Below are 24221 nucleotides of genomic sequence, written 5' to 3' on the forward strand. Positions count from 1 at the left end.
AACTAAATGACATTTTTTACCTTTTTTAAGCCTTCCTCCGCTCTGCCTACTTCCGCAATGCTGACTTACCATATGTACAAAGTCACTCTCTCGTTTCGCACTCAAGCCTGCCTACTAATCCATAGCCCGCAGACGTCATTCTCGTGTAGTTAACCGTATCAGTTAATTTACTAGCAATCCCTATTATGATTAAGCAGTTTCTCTTACCATATGACTTGCTCGTTTTCGGTGGTTTGTACTTCCAGAGTAAATGTCTCTCTTCCTTCCAGTATAAGGTCTCACTGGTGAAATTCTCTGTCAAGTCGACGACCTTGGCCCTTCTCGGCGTCGCAAGCAGCTCGGACAGCAAGGTTCCTTGCGCCAAATTGTCCTTCTTGCCATATACCTCACCCGCCACTGACAACGTCATAAAACTAAGAATAGAAATCGCCAGCCAAAGATGGTCATCTGCATCACACAAGAGCCCACATTGTACGAATACTTTATTTAAAACTTCTCACGTGTTAGTCACCTATGGAAGGAGTATGAGTTGTCCTCGAAGCCAAAATTAGATCTTAAATTTATGTCAACAACACAACGCAAAATGGATGCATAAACAAGCCGCGTAAGTATTTGCGACAGAATGCATTTGTATCATGAGAAAATAAGTGAGCGAAGGCATCATACTATCCATAGACCGTTGTTAGGTGCATTGATTGAATGCATACAGGGAAACATTCAATGGCCCATCCAAGAAGATAGCATCGTGTAGAATGGCCCTCACTAAGGATTCTGTTCTCTTTGCAAACTCAATAAAACGTTCTTGCACTTCTATTCTAATGGATTCCAATTTATGCACTTGCATGGTCTTTTTCGCATCGAATTACTGCAACTAAGAAAATGCACCCAGAACAAGGGTCTCTGCATTTCTGAACTCAGTTGGAACGCTTAAACGTAAAGCTGGGTGCATGAATAAATGAATAAAGGGATGTCCGGAACATCCCTTGAATCGGGGTGACAGTAAGTGTCACCAAGCTCTCTATTAGCCCACTTTATGTTCTGTACTCTGTGGTAGAGCAAGTTTATATTTGACCTTCGTTCTCCTGCCACTTTTCACTTTTGCTGTAAAATCTTTGCATTCCATGTGTTCCACAGCTTTCCGCCTCTAATAGCGGAACGTCCTCTTACTGGTCTCTATACTGCAGATTCATTTATGTTCTCGAAACTCACTTTGAAAACTAACATCTCGGGCAGACTCAACTTCCTTGAACATTGGAGGGATAACATGACATTCGACTAGAACATGCCGCTTCGTGTCTGCACTTTCCCACATAGTAACCAGGAATGATCTCCGTTAGACAATGCTATGCGGAAATTTCATATAGCGCGCCATTTGTGAGCTATGCTACAAATTGCGAGGCATGTTATGAATCGTTGCAGTAAAAAAACGCGCAAGTGTTTGTTATTGAAATACAAAGTTCCTCCCGCTCGCGTGGCAAATTAACTCACTGTGCGGAAGGTGTCCCAACGACGGCTTTATAGACGCTGGAGTCGACACTTGGACCATTCGCGGGGAATTATATTTCAGTCTGCGAAAAGTCCAAACTACCCGTGCTGGTCCAGTCTTATATGGCGCCGATGACAATCTGATACCCTACCGGATAACGTACTGCTCTTGCTTCAATTGACGGAATCGCTATTATACCAAGCTTTAGTCGCGCGTTAATCAGATCGCATTATCCTGGGACTTCCTGTCAGCTTCGTCTGCTGTAATATCGCCCAGTCGATCTTTCCATAACGGACAAAAAGCTTTCCAGTGTTTCCGACTTGTCACCACCCCTTTGTTGCAGCTGCGGATTTTGCACTACCGCCAGGCGAGCATGTGACTCGTTATTCCCACAGTGTACGCCCACCGAAGGTTCGTCCAGTGCTCTCAAGTTCATTTTACACATCTCAACACCCCCCCCCCTGATGCCTTTCTGACGGAACTCTGAACATGTTTTGAGTTTCGTTCGCATGGCTTGAGTCAGGCTACTGTGCCGGGTCATCGCATCAAAGCATACTGATTTCTGAGTCTGAGTGGCTGAGTCTCGTGGCTTGTAACCCCTTCGTCTCAAGCTGGCCACCAGTCCCTTCTTCATCGCCGGCGTTTCTGCTACTCTTTAAAAGATGATTAATACATTTAAAGCCTTGATTTGCGCTCTCACAGTACGCTCACGATGCATGACATCGACAGAGATGTCTGCATTTGCCAGATACGAGGGCATTTTTTAAATTAATGTGATCCTTTCAAATTTGCAGCGTGCTAGCAGCATTTGAACGAACGATAGATAGAATACTGCGGAGCTCAACGTAGACGATACGATGATGATATATGGATTTTATGGCACAAGGGCCAGTGGTGGCCAAAGAATGCCAGGTCATTGAAGATATGCCTTTGTCACCTGCACAACATTGTCACCGTTTCCTCCACCTTCAGAGTCTCTGAACACTTGAATGTTTAGACAAAATTCTGTAGATCACCACAGAAAGAGGAGAAAAATTTAATACATACGACCTGGTGATTGCAATGCTTGATCACATTCGTCATCGTGGCCTGGAATGCAAGCTACCCAAGATACACTCCTTTAAAAAAAACGATATGCACTGCGATGAAGCGAAAGGAAACTCTGTGATTCAATGTCGAAGTTGCTGCGGCAATACTCTGGATGCCGGGTCGCCTTTTAAACTGTAACAGGCGCCCTTGCTGTTTGCGCCAGGATAAGGGGAGGTGTAAACTGAGTCAAAGTGTGACGTACAGAAGCGTGGTCTCCCTTTGCTACATCCAGTTTCCTGTCACACCTCTTGCCAACAATTATTCAACGTCGCTGAAGGATGGTAATGTGACCCTCGAACTAGTGAGATAGTTACCCGATAATCTTTAGGCCTCAAGGATACACCGAGGAGAGATCAAATGGCTGCACGTGCCACCACGGGTCCGAAACGACTCACCAGTGTTCTCCCCCCCCCCCTATTCCGCTTCATCGCCCAACGCTCTGGTTCACCGCTTTTCGCTCCGATTGATCTCTTGAAATGCGTGACTGAGGAACCAACAGAAAAGGAGGGGAGGGTTGCAGCTGTTCCTGCGCAACACCAGCGAGTGCATTAAAAAATAACTGCGCTACAGTTACAGATACAAAAGAGGTTAGGGAGGACACGTCGTGAATTAGACACGACAACGCAAACTATCAAGTGGATTTATTGAAAAAAGCATGAATGAAAAAGCCGGCAGATCCACGCATTGTGGGAATCGATGTAATGCGAAGCAGCCAGCAAAGAGCTGCATACATCGTCTTGTATATCAATGAGGAAAATGCGTGTCATGGTTTTCATGTTAATTCCTATTATTTATGTTCGACACACAGTAATGTCGCGCATACCAACTTCGGGGTAGTTCAAGCTAGCGAAACGGCCGCCAGCGCCCCATGAGCGTGGCACGTAATCATGCTGTACATGACATGCGTGTCTTGATTTTCGTGTTAACTCGTGTTATTTGTTCGTCACACAGTCACGTCGAAAGATACCAATTTAGGGGTAGATCAAGCTAGCGAAACGGCCGCCAGCGCCCCATGAGCGTGGCACGTAAGTCATGCTGTACATGACATGCGTGCCATGATTTTCTGTTAACGCGTTTTATTTATGTTCGCTACACAGTCACGTCACAAGATAATAATTTTAGTGCATATAAAGCCTGCGAAACGGCAGCCAGCGCACCATGAGCGTGGCACGTAAGTCATGCTGTACATGACATGCGTGTCATGATTTTCATGTTAACTCGTGTGTTATTTCTGTTCGTCACACAGTCATGTCACGTAATACCAATTTCGGGGTAGATCAGCTAGCAAAATGGCCACTAGCGCAGCATGAGTGTGGCACGCAAGTCATGCTGTACACGACATGGTGTCATGATTTTCCATGTTAACTCGTTGTTATTTATGTTCGTCCACAGTCACGTCACGTAATACCAATTTCGGGGTAGATCAAGCTAGCAAAATGCCACCAGCGCACCATGAGTGTGGCACGTAAGTCATGCTGTACACGACATGCGTGTCATGATTTTCTATGTTAACTCGTGTGTTATTTATGTTCGTCACACAGTCACGTCACGTAATCCAATTTAGGGGTAGATCAAGCTAGCGAAACGGCCGCCAGCGCCCCATGAGCGTGGCACGTAAGTCATGCTGTACATGACATGCGTGCCATGATTTTCTGTTAACGCGTTTTATTTGTGTCGCTACAGAGTCACGTCACAAGATAATAATTTTAGTGCATATAAAGCCTGCGAAACGGCAGCCAGCGCACCATGAGCGTGGCACGTAAGTCATGCTGTACATGACATGCGTGTCATGATTTTCATGTTACCTCGTGTTATTTATGTTCGTCACACAGTCACGTCACGTAATACCAATTTCGGGGTAGATAAAGCTAGCAAAATGGCCACCAGCGCACCATGAGTGTGGCACGTAAGTCATGCTGTACACGACATGCGTGTCATGATTTTCATGTTAACTCGTGTGTTATTTATGTCCGTCACACATCACGTCACGTAATACCAATTTCGGGGTAGATCAAGCTAGCAAAATGGCCACCAGCGCACCATGAGTGTGGCACGTAAGTCATGCTGTACACGACATGCGTGTCATGATTTTCATGTTAACCTCGTGTTATTTATGTTCGTCACACAGTCACGTCAGGTAATACCAATTTCGGGGTAGATCAAGCTAGCAAAATGGCCACCAGCGCACTATGAGCGTGGCATGGAAATCACGCTGCACATGATATGCGTGCCATGATTTCCATGTTATGACTTGTCATTGATGTGTCCTACAGTCATGTTACGCCATACTAATTTTGGTGTACATTCGATTAACCAAGCGACCAGGAGAGCACAAGTCGTAGGCGGCTATGATAGATAGATAGATAGATAGATAGATAGATAGATAGATAGATAGATAGATAGATAGATAGATAGATAGATAGATATGATAGATAGATAGATAGATAGATAGATAGATAGATAGATAGATAGATAGATAGATAGATACGCTCAAAGTCGCAGAAGTTCGCTAAGAAATGCTTCGCATTTAAAACAAGAACTCGAGGAGAGGGAGGGTATAACAGTTACAATGAAGGAGCGGGCTACAATCTTACCGAACTGTCCTTTGATACTACACGTGGGGTGATGACGGGATATGGCGATGACTAGTGAAGTTCTTTTGCGAGTTGCTCGTTTCTGATAAAGTCCATTTCTAGCGTGGTCCGCAGTACAGTTTGCGATTGGCCTGTCTACTTCATAAAGTGTGTCCTCCCTAACTTCTTTTGTTCCGGTGACTTTAGCGCAGTTTTTTTAAGCATGCAAGACCAACTAGCCCAATATCTCACTTTGCTGACCAGAGGGTAGAGGTCTACATAAGGGACACGTACTACAATGAGGTAATCGTATATACCGCTGTCTACTAGCGCGCCGTTGCCTCCCGCTACTTGGTAATTCTGCGGCTTTGACGAGCCCACAACCCGGTTTCATTACGCAACGCGCTGTAGTACGGGACTCCGGATCAATTTCGGCCGCCCAGGCTTCCAAACGTCCAGCTTAATTTGGGTACATGCTCCTTGCATTTGTCTGGAATAACCCGCGTCCACGAGCTTTGATGGTACTTATCGCGTCTGGAGGCCTCAGCGCCTTCCCCAGGATCTGCATAACGAAAGGAGGCCAGTTACAGCGGGGTGTACGGATAATAGAGGCTTTCGCACTGGGCCATGATTATTTATATGAGATGTCGGTTGGTGCGCAAATATTCCATTTCTGAGCTCTCTCATGCGAAAAATGCAGTTTTCCGGTGCTCCTATTGCGAACATTGACGGAAACTGTATATGGAAGAACGATTTGCAATGCACAGCTTAAGACTTTGACAGACTGTTAGCGCTTGATTCAATGGGAACAAGATGAATCACAGTCATGCTCGGTTCATGCCTATAAGACTCATATATCTATATTATAGTATCTTGCTTTGTTATGGCCGAGGAGTTGCAGTTGTGTAGCACGTATAAGTTCGCGTCTCTATCATGTCGTTCCCACTATTGACACCCTGTACCGCTAAAATATTTCACCATCTTTCTGGGGTTTTCTGTTGTGCATCATTCATACCTGGCAGTTTTCTTGTGCACAAGACCTCCTTGTTATCCTCATTAAAATCGCTATTACGAAATGTCATCAAGTTCTCCATGTCCACAAAAGCACGTAGGCGCCTTTTGGTGCCTTCCAGTTGCCCTCTTGCGCATACCTCTGTGTGTATCAGATGTTCCTCGCTTCTACTTGTTCTTGTCGCTACCACTATAGAACAGCGGAGAAGAGGCCGTTTCAACAAAACATTTAGCTACCGCTACAGACTGCAGCTACTTTTTTAAGGACGGGGTGGGCGAGAGGGAGAGTGCTAGCTGACACCAGCATATCCTGACAAGTGGCCTCATTTCATTGCGCAACGTGGTTGCTTTTCCTGGCCTCGTCACTTCCCTTTCGTTACCTTACACCCGTTCTGTAACATTATCTGACCAATGGTTATCTGCCCTGTTTCGTGTCCTATACTCTGCCTCAGAGTAACTTGCAGAACTGCCAAAGCTACGACATATAATTCAGCAACATGCTTGCGCAACAAAACCGGCCGCTACTTTCTAGACGCAACTGCCTGGTTATGGACAGAGTTAAGACTTGAATTAGCTTGAAACGTGCTACGACGCAATGACACGTTAATCCCGCTTCAGATCCATGTCGTACGTCTTTAATCATTGTGTCGGTGACCAGTGGCAACCATAACTCCGTAGCAACCCGGCAGCACTCTCGCAAACCTGACCGGCCGCTTCGATGACTGCCATGGCCCGCTGCCATGACAGTAAAAAAAATATGGCCGCGTATCTGCGTGCTCCGCTGCAAATGCCGTGTAAAGACGATAGAGGAGCCGCTGCGTGAGATATGGACGCCATCTGGCAATACGTCGGGAAACATGAGCTTGGGCAGAGGGTTTCCTTCCTCCGTGGCAGAGGGCGTTCGTCGGCGCGCATAGGCATTTTCAGCGCAGCCGAATTTTCAGCGCAGCTTAAGAAACTATGGTCTTTAAAATTGCGTATCTATGTATTTTCTATTAAAGCAACACGCCACCTAATACTTACCTAGTGATGTTGCGCCTCAGATATCCGTAGTATTTACTTTTTGATCGACAATGTTCACAAGTATGAACAGCCGTACCAGTTCAAGATGGGTGGGTGGTAAGCAAGTGGTTCAACTTTGGCCGGGTCACTGAATCGGGTGACAGACAGACAAACAGAAAGACAGACAGACAGACCAAAATTTCTGCGTTTAAGTTCCCCAAGAAAGACTATCGTCTTTAATATCGCCTTCAATAAACAGGGAAATCTGCCGCAGCTTTGTGTCATCTCACGCTGAGTACAAATCATCAGGCATGACTTGTTATCGTTGGGATCGCCTGTTTGTGTGGCCATGCCTGCTAAGCACAGTCTCCAGGAATTTGGGAATGGCTCATAGAAGCGAAAAATGGTCACAAATATTTTCTCGTCCAAGTGTCATGAGACAGATCTACGGCGAATATAGGCGTCAATTGGTATCTTACTTGCCACACATCGCACGACGACGACTTGATAGATTCGAGCAGTAGTTAATTGCACCTTCCACGGCGCTGCTTGGAACTGCTGAGACGTAAGTATGCGTCCGTCAGTGTATCGTAAGTATGCGTCTGTCAGTGTTATGAGGACTTGTTTGCCAGGCAGTGTGCCATGGCTGCTTCCCTCCGAGCTTAGCATGCTGAGCTTACCATCCACCGCAAGTGTGGCCGCTGTCAAGGAAATAAGTAGTGCCGCCTGGTACTCTTCGCGGAACCTTGCTGCATTTACGCACTGTTTCCGCTTAGCGTATACATAGCGCTTACGACCAGATGGCGCCACCCTTCCATGTCTTCGTTAACGTCTTATATCCCAGCATCCACATATTTCAACGCATTGCCTTAAATATTTTCGTGAAATGTTGCCATTATTTCAATGTTTCAAGAACGCATCCCTATGTGACAACTGTCGTGAGCAAAGAGTGCTAATTGGGCACAGAACAATGCCCTTCGCCACAAGTCGCCCGTTGAGGTGTATGCCTACCTTTTTTTTTTTACTTCCCCTTACATGTACAATACATTTTGCAGTATTTGGCTTTATTGAAGAAATGGAATGGTCCACCTTGTTTTTTATGTAGATTATGTTGCACTCTGAGTAACCAAAGTGCTAAAAGTTGTGTTGTCGCTGCGGCGTCCATGTTTGTGGACGCCAGGCATGCGGAGATCCTGTGAGAAGTTAACGGAACGCCGCACGGTAGTAGGACACGCTTGACTGCCTTACTGCTCTACATAAAAAAGTTATATGTATTGGGGCTAAATACGCCTTCTGGAAGCTGTGTTTAGCGTTTGCTATTTTCGAGACGTGTCCTAAGAAGTAATGCCAAATAAGCCACAAATTTGGAGTTGCTTAGCGGAAGCGAATGCTCTGATTGGATAGCTCCAATGATAAACGCGTTGAAGCTGGGCCATCGGGGATCGAAGGCCACCTGAACGATGCTGCTGCTGATGATGGAAGCGTTCGACTTGAGCATAACGATGAACGTACTGATAATGATGCCGAACGAGGATAACGATGGTTATCAACGCGCTGAACCAGAGCGGCGCGCAAGCAAAAGTGTCCTGAATGGTAAGCATAATGTTGATGTTCAAAGCTTTTAGCATGAGGATAACGCATTGATGATGATGATAATCAAAGATAATGACGAACGTTTTGAAGCACAGCCGTTAGCAAGGAGAACCCTCAAGAACGATTTTGGCGATGATGATATTGAAGATGAACGCGTTGATTGTTATAAGCGGTGATAATGATCATTATTACTCGATGAAACAGAGCCGTCGGCAAAGCAAAGTTCCCATGTGCCATGAAGAATGGCGATGGGCCTAGTGTACCTGGTGTTCTCAGAGTTTTCTTCAGAAATAAGGCTAAATTTTCTTTGTTTTCGGGTTGATCCCTCTGTCAACTGAGCTTTTGTTGCATATCTGCAAAAAAATTTACTTGCACATTTAGCCTGGCCATAGGATATAAAGTGTTAAAGAGCCCGTGTCGCAGAAGTTCCGGTGTCGTCGTCCACGACAACGCTTTCGCGTTCCGCTCTTAAGTGCTAAGCTTAAGCTTTCTCCAAATGTGTTTTTTTTTTACTTTCCGGGGCAAGTTTGTCCTAAAGCTACGAAGTGAAGATTGTTAGCGACTCCATAAATGCTATCAACCAGACTCGTTTAACCAGTTCACCGTTATTGCTAATGTAGCTTCACCTGATACTAATTAGAGATGTCCAGCCGAATATTCTTTTTTTATTATTTCTCATCTCGAGGCCTGTGCCGTATAAACCCTATTACGCTATAACTATTCCAAGCGCAGATGGCAGCCAATGGGCCTGTCGTATGTAGGGCACTCACGGTAGGCTGCTAGCCCGGACGACCAGCTTTCGGAGTGGAAAAAAACTGGGCTGTAGAATGGGCAACTCTTCACAAAATATTTATGTCTGCTTTCGCCGGGTAAATGCATAAAGAACACACAATGCTGGGCGACGAAGGTACCAAGTAATCGTGCATCACGGTATTGTCGCCACAAGGCGGACAGGTGCTCCGCTTGCTCCGGGTATTCTCATCGGAAGAACAATGCCTAGTGCCCCTTTTCAGGCACCAATGACAGGTCGGCCAGATACTCGGTGCTGTACACGCTAGCGGCGGCAAGTATTTCGTGCACGCTGACTCCAGGGAAATGGTCCAGTGACGGCCCCTCCAGGCCCATCGCGTACGGGTTTCGCTCCGTTGTCAGAAACGTGGCCGCCTCAACAGAGAGCGAAGGAAAGTGCCGGTCTCCGTTCTCGTCCAATCCCATGTAAGCTGTGCGATTGGGCCAGAACTGCAAGATATGAAAGGAAAAGTAGAAACATAGTTCATTTAGCACTCCTGTTCCGTATGCTCAATTTCCCGTACCGCAATATTTTTCACGAGTGACGCTTCTGCGCCTCGAGTGTTTTAGGTTGCTCTTATTTGTTTTTAACCTTTATTTGCAAGTGAATGGGTGTGTTATGTAATATGCTATAGATGAGATTATTTTTACTCTCACACCCACATTTTAGAGCAAGCATACAATATCTTGACCCCAGTTGTCATGTGTCGGCAAGGCCGGCGTAGGGACTGCGGGATGGTTACGTCACAGTCGATGGCGAGCGAACACTGGCGGCCATCATGTGATAAGAAGAGGCTGGATGCTAGCGTAGTCGTCCGTTCCACGTAATCAGGAGCCCCCAGCAAAGATGGCAGCCCCCAGCAAGCGGTGAGAATTCTGGTCTATATTGTGGATTGGCATGACATCATGATGTCCCACAGTTCCCTCATCAGTCTCCGCCTGGCGAGGGAACTGTACAGTTTCTGCCCGCGCGCTGTTAATACTGGCGGCACATCGGAGAAAACTGGGCGCTCTGAGTGGACTTGGTATAAAACTTGATATTGGATCGCGAGGTGTTGAGCGTATTATTTATCGAATATTTTGACCATACTATTTTACTGTGTCCAATACTTAAATTACCTAGTTTAATTATCAGTTTAAATATCAGGTGACGGACATACGTATACGCTAAAACAATCACCTATTGAGCATGCGCACTTTCTCTTAAGTGTGTGATCGAGGGCCGTGAATTTAGGTCATATTACTGCATCGTAAGTACATATCATTCGCAACCCAATGTGATATTAGTATTAGTCTCATAGTCAGCATCAACCTACTGTAGGAGTCAGTCAGGCCTGTAGCCAGGGGAAGCAGCTCCCCCCCCCCCCCCCGCCGCCGCCGAAATTTTGATGAAACATGGTGTTTATCGAAATTAAATCGTACATTCGCACGCCTAATAAATTATTTGTAATTGAATGTCCACGCTCTTATTCAAAGCGATCGTGGCGCACGGAGTACAGCTCTAAGCCTAACGGTCGGTTCGGCTAAAGTGAACTACTGCGACTGTAGTACGCGGATGGTAAACAAGAATGACAGAAAGTATGTTCAAGCGGGTGAAGAGAGTGTCAGTGCGCAGTTCAGATGTACGATCTTTTTGTGCATAGACATGACTAATCACTTAGCGAGCCAGTGCGAATGTCGCACACATCCTCGTGTATACCCTCGTACATTTTACTGCAAAACATGCCAAATGGGCGTTCTAATCCTGGGCAGCGCATTACAAACAAAAATGTTATCTTCTGTTAGGCTATCGCAAGGACGGAGAGACTGAAACCTGCCTTTCTAAACGAGAAAATGAAAAGAGGGGCCACCAAAATTTGCCACAAGATGAAGACAAAAAAAAGCAACCAACCCTCATCTTACAAATGTGGTGTAGCGGTGAGGACAATATTTCGTTCACTTTGTGTAGAAAACTTTTGAAAAATTGCTAAAGAAGATGAGCAACCTGTGAAGAAACGGTGGGAATGTTCGAAAGAAACGATAAAAACTAAAGTAATAGGGTGCGCAAGCGCAGTTCAATAAGAAGAAATGAAAGAAGAAAAAAACACACTAAAACGAGCCTGTACATTTTATTGACTGAGAATTCAAAGAACCCGGTATATTCAAAGATGACATTCTAGCGATGAAGGTAAAACTAGAAGCGGTCGACGAGGTCAGGTATCGAGGAACAAAAGTTAAGAGTAAGAGCCGAAGAAACATTAGCTGGAGAAACACGCACTAAATGAGTCTTGGTATGGAGAAAAAACGTGGTTATATCAATATAATTTCCGAAATTGAACGGCAAGGAGTTGTTTACACAGATAAGGAAGATATCCAACGAATATTGAGGGTCCCATTGCCATCTAGTACTTTGGGACCCTCGTCTGTATATTTTATGCTTTGTAATTATCCTAGTATGTCATAATTAAACTGATTGATTGATTGATTGATTGATTGATGATTGATTGATTGATTGATTGATTGATTGATTGATGATTGATTGATTGATTGATTGATTGATTGATGATTGATTGATCTATCGAGCGAGCGAGCGAGCTTTTGAGGAACATTACAATACCGTTTTAATCACAGTTCAGGCATGTTGAGGCATTTAGAAAGAAATTTCTCCCTGCAATACCTCGCATAGATAATGACACTAAAGAGATCTTAGAAATGTCCATCTCGGCTGAAGTTGCAAGTGCAATTGGTGGACTAAACTCCTGCAAATCACCAGGCCTCGATGTCCTACAGCAGCAGTTCATAATCAATGAAACGCAATGCTGCTACAGTATGACAGCATTATTTAATAGCGCCTATGACATCGATGTGCTGCTACCATCGCTCTCAACTTTGCATGGTGTCTTGATCCCCAAATACCAGGCTCCTCAGAAAAGTTTCACTCACCAGACCACTGCCCGCTAGCGCTGACGAATGCTGATTATAAAATTGTATGAACGTTTTCGATAAAAGAATGCAATCTGTCATCGGTAAATTAGTTGGAACATCAGACATGCGGAATAAAAGGCCGAACAATACTAACAAACATTCACAAGGCCAGATGCGTTCTCGAATTTGCGATGTTACAGGTGAAGGAATCGCGATGCTACAACTCGGTTTAGAAAAAAGCGTTTGATAAAGTGGCTCATGACGTCATAATGCGCATTTTATAGCATGTTAATATTGCTAATATTATCAAGAATGGTGTCGCCACGGCTTACAGAAATGTGCACATGGCTCATTGGCGATAAGACCTTAGGGAAACGCATCAAAATGCAGCGCTCTGTCCTCTAGGGGTGCCCTCTTTCGTCACTGCTTTTCTGTTTGTACATAGAGACATTTTATCTCCGTATAACCGCTAGCACCAGCATTGGAGGCTTCCGCCTTCGCGCAGCAGACGTACGCCCCCTTGCTTACGCTGGCGACACTGTATTTTGTTCAGACCAGGAGAGTATACTGAGAGTTGTGAAAATCGCGAAACAATTTTGTACAGTAAATAGCCGCTCAGATAACTGGGGAAAAGGCTCGAATATCTGGCACGTCTATTGGCTATAAATTCCAAAATCGTTTACAAATATTCCCTGGGTCACTACGCCAGTAACATATCTGGGAATGCCTTTGCAACACTGTGGAGAGTGAAAATACTGGCGTGGAGAAGTTGCCCCTCTGCGTGATGGTTCAGAACGTTTAATGGGCTTGGTCTATTGATGTTTTCACGTGCAACAGTTTAAAACTTGTCACTGATAAGAAGGCTCTGGTGCGCGATGCAAATAATACATTGCTCACGTGTAAACATGAAAAGTTACATCGCGTCCTTGCTGTTTTAAATTGGGGTACTACGCGCATGGGAAAGAACTAAGCGAACACGCCTCATCAGGCGTGTTCGTCAGGGTGTGATGAGTGAAGTGCGCGTTCGAATTGTGCGCCTTTGAAAAGTGCGCGTCATAAAAGGAAAGACGGCCAAGGAGTGCGCGCGCGGAGATGAGAACAGTGCTGAATGGAAGACAACGACGAATACCTTCACGAGAGCGCGAGGCGCAAGGATTCGACGGACAAGTGGCCCAATAAGAAGACAGCACGGAGCATGTCACGAGCAATCACCTGTCAACACGGTGGTCGAGCAGTGTCCAATGAAGAGTAGACAGTGAACCGGAGAGCGAGAAAAGCCTTGTGCACGGAGTTCCAAGGGGGAGTTCGAGGATACGTGGCGAAGAGAAGGTGTCACCGGACCGGGCGCTGAAGACGGGCAGTCGGGTTGCGGACCCGAGCGCTTCAACCGGCCGGAGCATCCTGCCCGCCTCGCTCCTGTGCGACGAGACCTTAACTATGGTACTCGCACACTACCTCAAGGCCTACGGAGTTGGGTTCCGACAGGCAAGCAGCAGCAGTTGGGCTACGGGCCCGAGCTGTGCACCCCAGTGCCTGGGCCTGCTCCCGGGCATCTCAAGGGGTCGCCCAGTAGCCACTTTTCCACGTCGCAGCATCCAGACCCGTCAACTCCACCTGTCAAGTCTCCGCGATGTGGTGAGACCGAACTCTTATTCCCCGCTTTGCCGCCCATGCGTCCGAACCAGACTGTCTACTTTAGGTCTTTGAACTGAGTTTTGTTTGTTGTTAAGAGTGTGCTACCGTGTGCATGAACTTTTTATTAAGTGTTTACTTATGTATAGTTATCTCGCCTTCAGTGTATAATTAAATGTTGTGTGTGTTTCTTTGTTAAACCAACGGCTTTGTCCTTATTAAAGCTCTCCGACGCTCAGTCATAGAGAGCTATCGTGAACAGAAAAAGAACCTGCATAACACAGGGAGAGCTAGGGTTATCTCATCTCTATCATCAGCAGCTGGTTAATCACTTATTTTTCCCGCAATGTCTGATACATTTTACAAACTGTCTGCCATGTTAGGTTGCGTAGATTTTGCTGAATTTAGTCGTGTCGTCGGACAATTGTAATAGCGCGAAATCGGATTGTATACCAGGATTGTATGTCGTCGGATTGTATGCCAGGTAACGGTGTTGTATGCATGAGAGAAGTGTACTTGCAGGAAAAAACGCAAGGAAAAATGGATGCACGCAAACTATAGACAAGGATGCAGAAGACACGGACGAGCACAGAGAAGTGTACGTATCATGTCGCGCATTGCAAGCTCATTACTCGCTTGAATACTTGTGTGATGCATGCCGCAAGAAACTGTGCAAAGACTTCTGTGAAGTGTTTCTTCCCATTCCCCGGCATCGAACACAGTACAATGCTGGCCCAGGACAAGGCGTTCTCGAAAGAGTAAGAAATGGCTGTAAAAAGTTCCTTTCACAAATTACAGACTAACACACTCGAAGTTAAAACATATATAGAGAAAACGGAATTTTCGCACCCTGGGGTAACCATTCTTTCATTTGCAGAAAACCTGAAACAATTGACCATGTATTTCTAGATTGTTGGGTAGGGTATTTCTTTGGGACATTCCTCAACGCACTTTGAAAAAAATTTGCCGATAGACAGTTATGGTATTAGGTTTCTATTGATTGACAATGAAGAAGACATGCCGTTTGATATGATAATGCTTCTGGACCTTGATATTATTTGGTTGTCGGAATGGCCGTACGTCATGCAGATATAGGCGCAAGGTCAATAAGGAGTTATTTCCGCGAATGTATTAGTCGAATAATACAGGTGTATAAACTACAAGAACCGGAACCAGACTGGCTTCCTAGACTGCAAAGACATGCCTGATTCCTGACTGCCTCGCCTGAGGCCTGTCAGCCAAATGACTGGCTGATATATCTTTGTCTTATGTCTCTGCTAGAAATAAATAAAAGCAGCAAATAAAGCAAAAAAGGTGTAGCGGTCATGTGTCAATCTCAGGATGTAAGGAGCGTCGAGCCGGTGGGTCGGAATTTCATACTCTCGCTTTTTTTTCGCGTTTCTTTATTTTGTAGCAGTGCTCTTGTTTTATTCATAGCTACGATCTGGGCATGGTGAAAATTCTCAAAATCAATTTAAAAGTCCAATTTGCGCCTGTGAGGGGTGTCCCAGTGTGCCGCGCACCAGCGTCCAGTGTGCCTGGTGCGATGTGCCAGTGTCCCAGTTGCCAGCGCACACTGGGCCAATAATTAATATCAGTGCTGAGCAGTATCGAAGATACATGTATCTCAGATACTATCTTAGATACTCTTTGTGTATCTTGTATCTGTATCGCGGTACGTCTCGCAAGACGTGTATCAGTATCTGTATATCCGATACATTGAAGAATGTATCGTGTATCTTAAATACAAGATTCTGCGACCGCACCACCACCGTACGAAACAATAAACGTTGGCTGACCGACGCTTCTCAAGCTGGTACTGCTGCCACTAAGTCACCAGAATAAAACTGAAGGCTGTGACATTATTTTATCTTTCCATCAGAGTTTTGCAGCGAGGATAGGCGATGAGCTGTGAGCGTCTCTATTGGGTGGAGCAGAGTGGCGGCGCTCGTGTCGTCTCGATAGACAAGCGCGCGAAGTTACGCCCAGCCGACCTTTCGTTCTATCGCTTTTACTTTTTAGTTTTCTCAGTGCCGTGACATTTGGCACTTAACTGTCCTGTGCCTCGCACTCCAACCGCGCGGCGTCTTTCGCACACATTCTCATGCCGCTGTGGTGTTATTATCGAAGTTTCTCTTGCGTGGTGCTTCGTTACGAAGTCTGAAGGATGCAAGCTTGGGTAATTGCTTTGCGTCTAGTGGCTTTCACCCATCGGCGATTAGAAGGATCTCGTGGATGTATGTTTGACTTACATGCACTAAGATTAACTTATACGCAAATAATATTCCAAGAGCTATAGCAATCCGGTACCGATGCTGGATCTAACAGAACAAGCATTCACATAACAACCGCTATCTGGCGTACGCCTCTTTTTCTTTTATTCTGTAAAGAAGAAGAAGAGTGGCCTCAGCAGCATTGCTCTGCGTCTCAGCGACAACACCATCGGCATGAGATCGTGGTTGCTGCGCTTGGCCGAACGCTGCTGACCGCTGCTGTCCTTGCCATATTCTTTGCCAATAAATCTCTTACCCCGCACCTCCACCACTTGCTAAGAGGTTTATTGGCAAAGAATATGGCAAGAGCAAGCAGCGGTCAGCAGCGTTCGGCCAAGCGCAGCAACCACGAGCCCATGCCGATGGTGATACCGCTGAGGCGCAGAGCAATGCCGCTGAGGCCACTCTTCTTCTTTACAATTCAAATAATTTTTGAAATCATAATTTCATTATAGCAGAAGTTCTTTCTTAGCTGTCCTTCTCTTCCATCCCGTACATTACTTATGATTCTATATATAGTTTTTTTTCTGGTATGCTTACTGCAGTACGCCTTTAACGTACTGCCAAGGTAAGCTCTGATTTATTCTTGCTTTTAACTGTCTGCGTCATTCTGGTGCTGTTTTCATACTTACAGTCCATTACATTTACTGTTACATAAAGGTGATGTTGAGAGCAAATATATAATAAACGGGCGCGTCTGGCGTATAGGGTGACAAAAATTCTGCTTACTACTTAGTAAGATCGCGAAACTGAGTTTCTATTACATTAACACAAATTATTAGAAGCCATTTCCAATATTTTAGCAAAGGTAATCGAGAAACTTTGTTATACCAAATGCTCAGTTTTTCTCATGGGCGTCCCAACGAGCCGTTTTACACAATTTTTATAGGCACTGGATTTATTTCTCATAGCTATTAGGGGTTACCCGCCGCGGTGGTCTAGTGGTTATGGTGCTTGACTGCTGACCCGAAGATCATGGCGGCCGAATTCTGATGGAGGGAAATTCCTCCATCAGAATTCCCTCTAGTATTTAATACTAGAGGCCCGTGTACTTATATTAGGTTTTAAACACCAGGTGGTCAAAATTAAAGCCCTCCATTAAAGCGTCTTTCATAATCATATCGTGGTTTTGGGACGTCAAACGCCACAATTATTATCTCTTGGGTGTGCTGCATGTATCGTGTTTCTATGTTTATTCGCAGTGCTTGATACGCAACCGCATTTCTATTTTACTTAGATATATTTGTTTTCCTTGTTTAGACTTCCCTAAATTCTATTACTGTTACTAATCACCACGTAATCGGAGCTATAAGTGGCGTTAGTCTGAATAGCGGTGGTGTCCTGTGGCGCTTTGTGCCACTGTACAATACGTCTGAATCTTTTCTGGGCGGCACATGTTCTTGGTGACGTGCACTTGTCCGGTGATCCGTTATTGCGAAAACCGTAATGCGTTTACGGGCAAGGTAGAACTCCACGGTGGTATTTGCACTATTGTGCGGAGGCTTCTTATTGAAGTTTTATGATCTAATGGCAACCCGCTAGCTGGTCGGCAAATAGAGCAGCGACTCCCATCAATTACAAAAGCGACAAGCAAGAACCTCTATTGTCGAAGAGTATAAAGTGCTGTCATGTTAAGCAGCTAAAGCAACGCCAATTAGTTGTTTCGCAATGGAACGAATGTATCTTGAGCAAGAAGTACAAAACTTTTGAAATACTAACACACATTGATTGAAATGAAACAAAATCGGTCGCAGTTAATACATTTTCAAGCGAACATTTTCGTGCATAGGCATTTAGTGCTACATTATAGATATATAATCACAAATTTGCGAATATATCGAAGCATCTTACAATACAATGGAATATATCGTATCGGATGCAATCAGTGTTGTAGTATCTTGTATCGGTATCTCATGTACTTCTAGCCTGAGCATCTTATCGTATCGCGATACAATTTCAAAGTACCTTTGCCCAGCCTGATGATATTATGGCACATGGACAGCGCCACTAGGTTTTCCAATAGGGATTAGTGAATTCATTCATCGACTTTCCACTCACGGCGATCTACACAATATTAAGGGCCCCTCACCAGGTGACCTAACGAATTTTAGTTAGACATTGCAAGTTGTTGCGAGCCCAATAAAAGCATTTTGCCACAAGAATTTTTCTAATCGGTCGGTGAGAAGCTGAGAAAAACAATAATTGTAGCGGCGCGAAACCGATGCGAGGCGAGCTGCAAACCCTTGCCGCTCGCCCCGTGTAGCCTTCGCAAGCCAAATCCTTCCCTGCCCTCTTCGGCACGCGAGCAGAAGGATCACATAAGCATACGCATGAACACGTCATGCGCACAAAATGTCACGAGCGCATCACATGCCCGAACCAGCCCGAGCCCCGAGACGCGAGCGGTGTTGTGGCGGCGTTCTCTGCGCTTCATCTCTGCAAGTTATGCCGAATGCGACCTCGCCGATCACTTGGCTTTTAACCTATTACTGAGCACGAAAGCTGCAACAATTGTACGGACGTGAGACTAGCGGTGTGCCGCATGAACATCTAGTTAGACGCGGGAGGATAAATGAGCCTAATGAGCACTGGAACGCGGTAGAAAATTAGTTTCTTTGCAAAGGGTGGCGTCTGCACGATGCGCAAAGCGCGAGAACACGAACGCGTGCGAAACGGAGTAGATTAGTCTCGAATCTCTTGCGATTCGCAGTAAAAATTAAAAAAAGAAAACGCACATTTCGTTTGTGTGTTTTATTATTGCTCTCAAGTTTTATTCATCCATTCAAGCAACAAATTACACAAACTACACGTCGTGTCAAATAATTATCGCAGTGTCACGTGCTACTGTTGCTACGTCAGAGCACAGTCGTCTACGTAGAGGAGCGACGTCACAGCACTACCATTACGTAGGGCCATTCTCTCATGTACGTCATCCCCTCATTCTCTGGGCGCGCGGACGCGAGAAGAAGGAAAGCAGCGTTCAGCTTGAAATTTGACCCATTTACGCGGCGCGTAGCGTTGCAAATTTTGGCAGACGTAATCGTGAACGCCCAGTGCATGCATTGCGCTCGTTAGCTCAAAATTGTCAAACCTGGTGAGGGGCCCTTTAAGTGCGAAGCATTTGTAGCGAACCTCAGGCACTTTGGGAGTTCTATATCTATCTATCTATCTATCATCTATCTATCTATCTATCTATCTATCTATCTATTATCTATATATCTATCTATCTATCTATCATCTAGCCGCCTCCGTCTGGGCGCTCTCCTGGTCGTCTCCATAGGTTGTAATATACCAAAATTTGCATAGCATAGGGTGAGTATATGACGAACACGATTCACTGGTGATGACATGAATAACGCAAAATACTCATGTTTTTGCATCATTCATGTCATCACCACATGGATTACGCAAAAACCAGGGTCAATGCTTCCTGCAATAACTCTGCCGAGAGGACCATGTCCCTCATGATTACCGGTGACTTCAGCATTGATTTATCAAAACCCAACAATGCCTGATTCTTAGACAGCATGAAAGACAGATTGGATGGGGAGAGGGCATCGCAAGACCTTGGTGCGACGTCCAGGACAGAAGGCACCATAGATAATTCTTCGTAAAAGCCATCCGCGGCTTCCACCAGCTCTACTATACCTCGCACTTCAGTACACTTAGACCATTCGTAGCCGCGATCGCGAACGGATCTGATAACAAGTCCTGTCCAGCTGCTGTTGCTCACTGATCACGGTGATGATGACCTTATTCAAGAACTGCCAAGAACCCCTTCCTCATATGCATTGGGGTTCGTGCAATTTGCGTGCGATCTCCGTCATAACGAATAAGTATAAACATAAGAACTGTTACGCAACGCTAACTGCAACTGTGACGTACGTGCCGTGCGCCTGCACGTGCCACTCGGCTGTGTATATATCCAGGGTAACTTTTCTGAATAAAGCTTAGTTGCGAGTAGCGCCTGTCCTGTGCATCTGTGTTCCTTCATTGTCCTATTCGAATTCGCACTATCCAGTATTGAAGAATATAAGCGCTACACATCAGCTTACTGCGTTTGGGTTGGTAACACCTATGTTGCTGGTGGCATCGTTCAGCAACTGTAAACAACTGGTTATATATACATGTGCGACTCTTCAAATATGTCTGTGCGTGTACCATTTGCACATTTCTCTAACATCATTCCGCAACGTTTCGCTCAATGTGAAAAACTGCGAAACAGTCACTTCCCTGCGCATGCTTCGCATAACATCATTCCCATGGTAGCGGAATCTGCCGAATTTTTTTTTGTATGCTCTCATAACTTCGTAATTCCAGAGTCTAAGGCCGTAACCAATAGGTTGTGCAGGTGCTGGATAGCCTGCGTATTTCACAATTTGCATAGTCAGGAATGTAAACGTTAGCACAACATGACAGACATTTTAGCACGTATTATAATTGGTAGCGGTACCTAGACTTCCGCTACGAGCAAGTGGTGTGCTCTGCGTTTTATACCAATTTTTTTACTGCACAGTAGACATTCTGCCTACGCTAACGTCATATGAATGTAAACCAGCTAATCCGACGGTATAAATGCACGCACACGTGCTCTTGGGCACACCGACGTGCGTGCACAGATCACCATCCCACCAAATGTGTTCAATGCACGCAATTCATAAGAATAGGCTAGGGTGGTGTCAGGCAATCTGGGACGATATCTGATTGCGCATTTTTAGAAGACAGGAGGGATTCTTTTCAATCATTGTCGTGACGTAGGTAATTACAGAATCGATAATGAGAGATCTGTTTTATCCTATGTTCTGTCCGGCTGACGCCAGCCACAGTTCTCACTGCACAGTAGGGAGTCTGTGACGCGTAGTATTCGCGGCGAGATCGACCTACAGGTGGCAGCACCGTCACCCGCTAGTGTGGATACTGGTTTCGTGTGGTGTGTGTAGAAGAGCACGGGGCTTCTGTTTTCACATCGTGATTCTGTGTTCCGTACCCGCAGAAAACTCTTCGTTATCGATGGTGAGGTTTTGTTCGGTGCCACAATGCCGCACATACTGCACAGATCCAGGGATAAGCTTCCATTTTTATCCCACCGACGCGGAACGTCGCCGACCGTGGCTCGTTAGGCTTCGTAGTGGCAGGACGCCTTCTAAGTACGCGATGGTGGCAGCAAGCACTTTGACGACCGTGCATTCGCATTCGCAGACGAGAAAGAATGGTGAGTAGTCAGCGATAACTTCGCCAATGTGTGCATTTATATGCTTGTTGCTGCTGTGCACTACGAGCGTGAAGACGGTCGCAGTAAGCGAACGTCCAGGAAGCTTCCCTGTGCTTTGATTTTTCCTACACTTCGCAGGAAAATTAAGCGAGAATCAATCGAGAAAGAAGAAAATTAATTCACGGAATTTATTCTTTGTCGTTCAAGTACCGTCTGCGCTGTGAATGCAAATTTTGTTCGCGCTTGGCTATGAGTCTGTTTAAACGAGAGTCCCCGAGCCCTTTTGTAGTTCGCGCATGTTCCATTGTGTTTATACGGCCGCGAGAACAGTTCTCAGTATTCCGCAGGGCAAGTACGTGCACCGAAACGCGGCAAGTGTGTATGCATGATCTGGTGCATAGTAAAGGGTATCGTTTTATGAGCCCTCACTCGCCACGTAAGCGATGAAAATGCGCGAGCGAGTTTATCGCCACTGCTTATCTTGATGAATATATTTTTCTCGCTCGGTCTCTTTTTAAAGGGTTTTCGCGGAAGAGATTGAGGCCTGACGCACTTCCGCACTGATCTTGCCACGCGCAAATTTGACAGGCATAAGCTATCCTCGCAAGTACAGGGTGCCTTGTATACATTTCGCCATAAGTTAATTGCGCAAGGCTACTCAATTTTGCGATTTCCGTGTCATTCCATTTCTGTTCGGTTTGGGGACAATTTAAGTACCGAAGTGTCAGACGTGACTTGACAGAAATATTTCTCTGCAGTGGGACCAGGACCGTACACAACTAAAGATCGTCGCGTAACTATAAACGACAGTCCCAAAGTTATACACCTAACCACAACACGCAAGGCATGAGAGCCTTTTTTAACCACCGAGCGCTAAAAGGCTATATTCACATGAGATTTAATACTTCTCATCTTTAGGACAAGCCAAGTGCACTTTGCAATGCGCTGAACCACAGAGCGGCACCTACACTGATATGACTCGTGAACGGACGGTACGACGACCAGCACTCTCGACAAGTGTACTCACTGATCTTATTACAGTTTTTTTTCTGTTTTTTTCATACCTCACAATAAAGAAAGTACATATACAGCCGACCAGGCCAAATCTTCTACATCGTGTTAGGCATACGTACGAGCGGTTAAAGTTGCCAACGCAACGGAACAAACCGCCTTTGAGGCCCTGCATGACATACGCGCACATGCAAACACAACGTGGCTAGCAGACGACGCATGGAGCAATCCACACTAGGCGCGCTTCAGCCAGTAGCCGTCAGGCGGCGACTCCGCTCGATCTCGCGGCCAATAGGCGGTGCGTAGTCGACCCCTTGAGGAGCTTTTATTTTCTACAAGTGCTAAAGTGGTCCACGATAGTACGTGGAAGCACAAAACACACAAGGCACAGTGGAAAGAACTGGCCAATACGAGCGCTAACTTCAAACTAAACTTCACTTGGGTGGGGTCTTCAGGGTCTATAGTAGGGTCATAGGCAAGATTTGACTATGTGTGGGGTAACGTGGGCGACTAGATCTGCTGATTGGGTTGAGGAAAGGAAGGGAAGCGAATTGTGCGGCGCTTACATCTTGGCGGAGACTGCGTAATCGACGTTTTACGGACTGAATCGGATTTAAACACAATAAAGCCAACTTTAAGACCATATGTGATATACAAACGAAGAATTTCTGCATTCACAACGGTAGAAACTACTAAAAACTTATGGAAAAGCTCACCCGCGATGTCCGTCTGCCAAAATAAGTAGTAGCTGCATTGGGTTACTTCTTCCATGACGGCGTTTCCCAGTCATTTATGTCGGACACAGTGGCGCTATAGTTGGGGTCAGCTTCCGCCTTCGACCGGATGTCTAGCTTCGCGATGGGCAGGTACATAAGACGCTCAATTGGAATGTCTGCCACAGACCAGCCCCTTTGTGGAAGTGTAGCGGCGCATCGAGGTGCGTGCCACCGTGTGTTGCTTCGGAGACCCTGTCAACTGGTTCCTGTTAAAGAAACAAAATCCTTATATGAACGAAGTAGAAAAGTGCATACAAATTCGCAATGTTCCAAACATCGGAAAAGCGCCATTCAGTTCTATTCGCCACTCACGACGCGCTGCTTCAGACAATTTTTCTTTCTTAATGAAAAGTGCAACTTGCATGAAGACATTCCAAAACAAGCCTAATGCTATGCATAGATTCCAACTTCAGCGACATGAATCCGAGCGATTTGTATTGTACACCCACCGCACACAGCGAAGGCGAGCACTCCAGTGTCCCCGTCGTCGCGCGTGGTCGGAACGGCACGCTCACCTGTATCATAGAGATTCCCACTTCTGTGACACGATAGAGTGAGATCTGTTGAAGGAAGTGCCTCGCCTTCTGCGGCGCTATTCAGTTTCCCCAGCAAACGCATCCTTATGCGTTGTAGACACGGCACGCACAGCTACGAAGCAGATATACCGTACTTCAGAGTTCAGAGCCGACGAGTCCGACGTATCGCAAAACCGCCCACACAGTGTCCGTACTTCTGTAACGCCATTTAGTTTCCCTGATAAACGCGTCGTTGCGCGTGGATTCCCTGCTTCTAGACACGATCAAGTCGGATCTCTTAATTATAGAACGATGCAAACAACAACAAAAAAAAACGCCAGGCCTGCGCGGAAAG

At 45.7% G+C, this 24221-nt stretch overlaps 1 pseudogene; it reads right to left on the bottom strand.

Annotated features, from left to right (window-relative positions):
* Positions 1–9750: 9750 nt before the first annotated feature.
* On the bottom strand, positions 9751–23875 carry LOC119377405 (uncharacterized; annotated as a pseudogene).
* Between the last annotated feature and the right edge of the window lie 346 nt (positions 23876–24221).

The sequence above is a fragment of the Rhipicephalus sanguineus genome, unplaced genomic scaffold (assembly GCF_013339695.2).
Source record: "Rhipicephalus sanguineus isolate Rsan-2018 unplaced genomic scaffold, BIME_Rsan_1.4 Seq458, whole genome shotgun sequence".
Taxonomy (NCBI): domain Eukaryota; kingdom Metazoa; phylum Arthropoda; class Arachnida; order Ixodida; family Ixodidae; genus Rhipicephalus; species Rhipicephalus sanguineus.